We start from the raw sequence: 8,119 nt of genomic DNA, 5'->3' as shown, positions 1-8,119 counted from the left end.
TGGATGCCCAGGGTTTGAATCCTGTCACAAAATGATGTAGCTTTAGGTCAGTTTTCATCTTGCAGCCTCAGTGTCTTAATCTATAAAATGGAGAGATGACCGATCTGCAGTAGTTTGGAAAGCAAGAAATAATGTGTAGCATTATCCAGCACGTAATACTCACTAAATAAGTGGAAACTGGTGTTAATATTCACCAGTGAGACTTTATATACTGCGTAGTGAAAGCCATGAATTTGGTCCTTTTTAAATAATAGGACTGTAGTTCCCCTAATGTTTCCAACTTCCTAGAGGACCTTAAAGAAAAGAATGCTTTTATGTTCCCAAATAGAAAAGGCATGTCGTCTTCTGCTCACCATTTATGCACAGAGGGATGGAGAGCGAGCTCGTCTGCAGAGGAGACTCGAGCTCAGATGAAGACACTGTCCTGCTTGGGGTCCTAGAGGCTCTCCAGGTCCCCGTCAGCCCTTTTCGGGCCCGGCTCCCCTGTGACCTCGCTGTCACTTCTCCAGCTGCCTTCTGTAGCTGATAAGCACCCGAGCAGACCACGATTTTCGCATTCAGAAATCAGACCACTATTAAAGGTGGGGCTCGTAATCTCTGCATATGACCGATGGTTAAGTTATGGAAGAAGACCCCTTACGCGAAGCTGGTTATTCAGGTAATTGCTATGGAATGGGCTAAAACCACTGACACGTATGGGAGAGCTGAAACCGAACCAGTGAGCTTTTGCCTCTCCAGTTTGGATCATAAACAAAAGTGGAGTTATTCAGCACGTTACCCGTGAGAAGGTGTGCCAGTCAGCTTTTTGATGTCCCCTATTGCCACAATTTAAGGATTAAGATGCTATGTACCTGCCAACACCTGTATAAACATCGTATAAAACTACCTCCGAGCAGGAGTTTGGAGAGAGGGTGGGGTTGCCGTTAAGTGCTCCGATCTGGGGATGGAGGGAGCAGATAAGTGTCAGTTTCTTTCCTTTAGTTCATTTGATACTGTCTTGGAAGAAACAATAGGAGAAATCATAAGAGGCTTTGAACAGAAAGATATTAACTCACAGTTAATTTTGACCAATTGCTAGTCATTTCCCCCAACAAGCTAAATCAAACACCAAGATAAGAAGGCCAATGATTTGTGGCAGAACCAACGGCTGTCCCACATCATCCTAAGATACAGCTTCTTACACCATTATTGTCCATAAAAAACACAATTCAGTTAGGTTCCCAATTGTCATACTATCCCATAGACCTGGGTTTGACTGTGGATCAAAGCTGCTGAGCTAAGAAAGGTTTTCACATTTTTTTTAAGAGGTTCAGACTAATATCAAAAGAGTAACTTTTTGTGATGCAAAGAAAGTATATGGAATTCCATCTTCAGTGTCTATAAATAGAGTTTATTGGAGCACAGCAAGGCGCACTTGTTTATGTGTTGTCTCTGGTTGCCTTCATGGTACAACAGAGTTGAATAGTGTAATCAAGAGTGTGTGACGGCAAAACTTAAAATACGTTCTCTCGGGCCCTGTGCAGAGAAAGCGAGTGGGCCCCTGCCACAGAAACATGCTGAGCCTGCTTTGTAACATGCATGTCCTCTCAAGTGCTATGGGTCCGCGCTTTGTGCAGAGTTGGCATTTAGATATATTTGTCATATGATTGGACTGTGAACATTTTCCTAGGCAGACACGTACAAAAATATATAATATACTGACCCCGCCTTTGGATCTAACAAGGGACAATCAACATACACATGTGTGTTTAATGAATTCTGAGGCTCTGGAACAACGGCGGTTTGAGCTGGTGGGTTCACTTATAGGCAGATTTTTTTTTTCAATCAATACAGTACTGTAAGTATATTTTCTCTTCCTTATCATTTTCTTAATAACGTTTTCTTTTCTCTAGTTTGCTTTACTGTAAGAAGACAGGATATAATGCATATAGCATACAAGATACGTGCTAATCAACCGTTTCTATTATCAGTAAGGCTAACAGTCAGTAGTTCAGTTTTGGGGGAGTCAAAAGTTATATGCGGATTTTTGGCTGTGAGGGGCATGGGGGGGTTGGCACCCCTAACCCCGTGTGGTTCGAGGGTCAACTGTTTTATATATATATATATATATATAGCCTAAAACTAAAGTTGCAGGGAAGCTATGTGAAGGAAACCTACCCGCAGTGAAGGTCAAACTGCATGAATTCAAAACCAGTTTCCTAGATGAGTGCTAGTGCCTTTGGCATATCACCTGTCCTCCTAGGCCTCACTTTGCTCATCTGTAGGATGGGGATAATGCCTGCGTCTCTGGGCTCCTGTGAGGATAATCATAGATGACATATGTGACATTTGTAGTTGGGTGCTGGGCACATGGTATGCACTCGATAAATGACAGTCCTCATGTAAAGAACTAGTTCCCCGGATCCGAGAGGGCAGGCCAGGATCCCGAGGTGTCTGGCACCTGCGGACGAGGAAAAGGAAGCAAGCGTTCACGTGCAGGGAAATGTGAGAGAGACAAGACAGAGGGTGGAGAAGCAGTACGATGTACAGGTCCCAGTTTTGAAGTTTGGACTCTAACTAAAAAGAACAGAGCAGGTGCCTGGGTGGCTCAGTGGGTTAAGCATCTGCTTTTGGCTCAGGTCATGGTCCCAGGGTCCTGGGATCGAGTCCCCAGTCGGGCTTCCTGCTCAGCGGGGAGTCTGCTTCTCCCTCTGCCTCTCTCCGGCTCTCTCTCTTTCTCTCTCTCTCAAATGAATAAATAAAATCTTTTTTTTAAGACTAAAAAGAACAGAGATCTGCTGTTTCCACAAGGAGAGGTAGGCTCGAGGGGGTGGTTTAGAAAACTTCCCTTCCATTATCATGTCCCCAGGGAGGTCTTTCAGCTTCTGCACTGTTCGGGCCTGGAAGACCCCAGATGTGTTCGCGGGCATCCATCCCGATCGTACTTTGCTGATCCGGTCGTGACTTTGAAACTACCTGGGGATCTCACGAAGGGCTGTGTTTCCCTAGCAATTTCTGTCCTGGCGTCATTTCAAAAGTACGTTCTGGAAACAACAATCTTCTGGCCCTAGATTCTACATGCGGTTTTGGAAGAAAAATATGGACAAACTTTCAAGCCGAACAAGAGGAATTCTGACTGAAACACAGTTTTGTGCAGGTGGCTGCAGGCTCCGAGGGACTCAGAGCCTGCTGAGTTTTGAGGTCTGTTCCTGACATCTATCACAGCACGTATATGACTTGAAAAAAACATACCCACAATGCTAAAAATACTCCACAGTCTACCCCGACGGCTGGCTGTCAGAATGTTATAGTCTGAATTTTATACTTCCTGCTGATATTTGGACATTTTCACAAGTATGGTGTTTACCATTTTTGTTTTTCTGTATAAAAGGATGGCCGTGGACTCAGGCTTGGGGAGGGCAGCCTCGGGAAAGGATGCATGTTGTGGCCTGTCATTCTTGGGTTTCAGCCCCTCTTGTATGCAGGGGTGAATCTGGAGGATTCTCACCGTGGCTACACCCCTTCCTGGCCTAGCCGAGCCCACACACCTGTTGGGTCTCACTGGTGCTGCGATTTGTCACGGGCTGTGAGCTGGAGGGCAGTCACCAGCTCGTCAGCCTCGACCAACACGCTAATTGTCACCTCATTTTACAGACACCAAAACTGAGAACTTCAGCCTCCTGTCTGTAACTGGAAAGTGTGGCCATACAGCCAGGGTTCAGATCTTCGGACTCCCAGAGTCTATATTCTGACCACACTTGTTGCCACGTTTCTAAGCACCCGAGACGCCCCCTGACCTAGTGTTCCGACCTGTAGCTCTAGGTTAGACGGGTCCCGGGACACGGGCCTCCCCAGGATCGTAACTGGGGGCTGTGGTTGAAGGGGGCGGGGAGCATGGAGGTGTGCTGGCCACCTTCCCAAGTTTATCAGGACAACCATGGACTAATTGATTTTGTTTCTGTTTTCAGAATCCAAGCCGCACGATTGTTCAGATTAATTAGCAAGAGGTGGAGAGTCTGCATATAAACACAGGCTTATTTATGGCCCGATAACTTTTTTCGTTCTTGGACCCAGTGAAAATTCTCAGTGCTGCCCTCATATTTGGCAATGTTTGGGAATGCTGCCATTTACTGATGAGAAAAGGAGAAACTGGGTGAAGGCACTCAACATAAACTCTAAAGTAGAATCCCTTTCAGACTGGGTAGCTCACAGACTGCAAGTCTCCACACGAAATGTGACAACAGGGACATATTACTAAGAAGCAAACCAAAACAAAGCAGGAGGGAAGAGAGAACAAACTGTAACCATGTATATTCTGATTCAGGTTTACCTCGGTACTTACTTCCATCCACACTGTGAATAAAACATAGAAAAGACAGTAACAAGTCCATAGACTAGTCTGTGGTGCATCCCAGCCAGCCTTTCGTCTTTCAACCGAGACACCCTCTTTGTATGTAATATTATGTGTTCCCGTCAATACTATCAGAATACTAACTTTCCACTTTCTTTTTAAAAGATTTTATTTATTTATTTGAGAGAGAGAGAGCGAGCACAAGCAGGGGGGAGCGGCAGAAGGAGAGGGAAAAGCCCTCGAGCACGGAGCCCGACACAGGGCTCCATCCCAGGACCCTGAGATCACAACCTGAGCTGAAGGCAGATGCTCAACCGACTGAGTCACCCAGGCGCCCCATCCGCTTTTCTTGGTCGTTTTCTCTCACTAGTACGTTTGGACTGATTCCACAATCCTAACTTTGCAACACCCACTGGGAGCACATCTCGAGGAGGGGACCCTGCTGGGGTGGTTGGAGATGGTACTTTAGATCAGACCCAGTGCACACGACCGGGGGTCTGGATAATCCAAGGAGAAGGGAGACACAAAACCACCTCTGTGGCTGCCTGTTATTTTTATGCCTTGCTCACTTGAAGTGAAGCTAGCTTTCAGGAATGCCTCAGGCAAAAACTAATGATTGTCATTTGGGTCAAAAAGAGGATAAACACACCCAGCACCTGTGATCACTTGAGCATTTAATGCACCAGTGAGAACGTATGGAAAGCAGGATCTCCTCAGAGCAGTTCTGCTTTGACCAGATTTCGGTATGAAGAAGAGTGGCTAACGAGGCCAACAACTATTCTAGAAGCGTAACCACGGAGTGAACGCCGAGCGCAGAACACACAGGAGGTACCATGTTCCTTCCCAGAACAGCAGGTGGAATTTTGGGGGAAAATCGCCGAAGAACAAACAGACAGTGAACCAGCCCATAAACCCTGAAACTGCTCACCTCTGAGCCTGAGCCACCCCGTCAGCTGGTCCATTTTCTGTTTGGACTGTTCGTCTGTCTAGCGCTCCCAGGAACGGATGGTGTCGAATGTCTGGCACATTTTGCTGGCACGCAACAAACAATATTAATCCTTATCATATGACTTAATCGAAGGCCTGCACAGGAAGCTAAGAGACAAGGTTTCATCTGTCCTCCCTGCCCGGAAGGGACAATCCTGCTTATTTGGACAACTGTGCGTACCGGGGAGACGGACGGCCACTCAGCGTTTCGCCCCTAGCCTCTCTCAATGTCCCGGGGTACAAACATGTGACTCCATAGAGATGGGACTTCTGGCTCTATTTCCTTCTTCAGCATTGCATACAAATGCCTATTCTTTCCCTCTTCAGATAATAAACTCCTTGTGTGCAAAGATTGTACCATTTACACATTTAGAACCTTCCAGGAGCACCTCAGAGAGCAGGCCTCAGTCCTGTCCAGCTTCTAGTACCAAGGAATAACTCGAGAACAAGAACACCAGAATCGTCCCCCCCAACTTAAAATTCACATGGCAGTAAAAACAGGAATCCCAAGGGGCGCCCGGCTGGCTCAGTCGTTAGAGCACCTGATTCTTGAACTCGGGGTTGTGAATTCGAGCCCCACCTTGGGTGTAGAGATTATTAAAAAAATATATAAAATAAAATCTTAGAAAAAAAGCAATAATCCCAAAGGAACCTCTTCTAAACAGAAGATAATGTTCTCGAAACCGGAAATCAGGGAGTTGCAAGTGCTCCCCCCCACCCCCAGTGCTCCTTCCCTTCCCGGACTCTCCCTCTGCAGCTGCCTGAAGCCTCTGGCCCCCCACGAGTCAAACAGTGACCATCCCATTGGTGAGCACTTGCCAAACACCCTTGGAGAATAAGGCACAGAGACGTTTCGGCACAGCCCCTGCTTACAGGAATTCTCAATCTGGGCACATGAAGAGACAATACCTAATAAGAAGCAACAAATCCTGTACCAGGCACGCATCCAGCTCCTGGGAAAAGCTCAGGAAATGCTTGTTCCAGACAGCAGGGCTCCAGGAGGAGGCCACGCAGAGGCTCACCTCCACGAACGAAGGGCTGGCCTGGAGGTCAAGTGGATCCAGTGTCCCACCTAACTGCCTGATCCCCACGCCCCGGGCTTCCGAGGCTGTGTTTGACTGCGTGTTGTTTCCAGACGGAGAGGTCAGAGCTGGAGTGGGAAAGCATGGTCAGCTCCTTCCCAGCTGGCTTCCCGTCGTTGCTGAAGGATGGACTCCGAGTCTAAGCCCGGTTTGTATCACGCTGCATCATGCCTGGTTGACAGTCTGGAAGTGTGATGTTTTGTGGCAGCTTTTAGTACCTGCTGCTGGGGTCCTGGGTAGATCCCACTTGTACACGGCCCCTCACTGACCAGCAGCCGACACTGGCGGGGCTCCCTAGCACCCGTCTGTGCTGAGGCCTGGCCCCTTGGTGGGGCCGACTCAGTGGACAGGTGGGCTCCAGAGCCGTCCAGGGATCAGGCTGAAGCAGGCTCCAGCCCAGACCCATCCTTGCTCAGCTCCTGAGAGCACACCCCCTAGCCCCTGTGGACACATGAACCCTTGCCTCAGGCTCTGCTTCTCAGGAACTGGACCTAAGGCTTAAAATGCAGTTGCACAGGCATACTTAGTATAACAGAGGCAGGCTGTTTACCCACATTTTCTCAGTCGAAACTGAGGCTACCAGTCACGAAGTCACAGTGACAACAGCGGTGCTTACGGGGCCGGGCTTGCTCGCTCTCAGCATCATGAATTCCTCTACTCTTCCTGTGGGGCTGAGAGCGGACCCCAGGCTCAGGGGCCCCTACCTGATTCCTGGCTGACTGTGTGGAAGACGACTGCTGGGCTTTCTCTCATTCAGCGGGGCAAGGAGGAGGGAGGTAGGGGAGGATGTTGAGTGCCAGATGGTGCTTGGGGAGGACGTGAGAACTTTCTAGATCGGGGTCGTGGATTAGGTGTGAAGATGTGGGTGCGGGAAAAACAGCTCCTGAACATTCATAGTGAAGTGGGCTTTGTTGCGGGTGTTCCTTTTGAGATACCTGTCTCATCCACCACTTAACTTCAGGAGCAGTGCGGGGCAGAGACAGACAGAGACACAGACAGGGAGAAAAATGTAAGGAGAACAGCGCCTCCATGTGGTCCCCGGCTGGCAGTCCACCTGCACGGTGTAAACGGTAAAGCTGTAAAACGAACACGCCCACTGGAAATTTGTCCCCTGATGCAGCAGAATCATTCCAGGTCCTGGGAGGCGGTTTACAGGAACTTGCTCCAGTAGGTCCCTGACGTTCCCCGAAAGCGCTCAATCAAGGCTGTCGTGGAGCAGTACAGTTCCTTGCCCACACGGTCGGGTCCTACCTTCCCGCAACCCCCGTCGGAGGTCTGGCTTGCAGATCTCTTTTCCGGAGCGTGGAAGGCAGGAGGGGTGAAGGCAGGGCAGCGTTTGGAGCAGGGCTGTCGTGGGCATGCCTCCGTGGCTCACGCGGGTCTGGCTAAACGCAAGACGCGGGGCAGCAGGCTCCTCCAACGTGCGTGGGAAGGGACGCTCACAACCAAGAGAAGTCGAAGGCTACTTGGGAGGGGGGTCGCGGGTGGTCTCTGGGCCCATGGGCAGGGCTCTAACACCGCAACAAGAATACTCCCTATCTCTCTGATATGCTCTTAGGGCACATGTCACGCAAGTCACAGGTGGTATGTGATGTTCAGTGTGTCTTGGAAAATACTCTCCTCCTAGAGGACATATTCCTATTCCCTACCATCTGATTCCGTTTTCAAAAATGCAGAACACAGTCAATGGCACACAATCTGCATTTAAAAACCATTCAGG

Source organism: Leptonychotes weddellii, chromosome 6 (genome assembly GCF_054177405.1).
Source record: "Leptonychotes weddellii isolate Sample4059 chromosome 6, ASM5417740v2, whole genome shotgun sequence".
NCBI lineage: Eukaryota > Metazoa > Chordata > Mammalia > Carnivora > Phocidae > Leptonychotes > Leptonychotes weddellii.
This window is presented reverse-complemented; position numbering follows the sequence as displayed.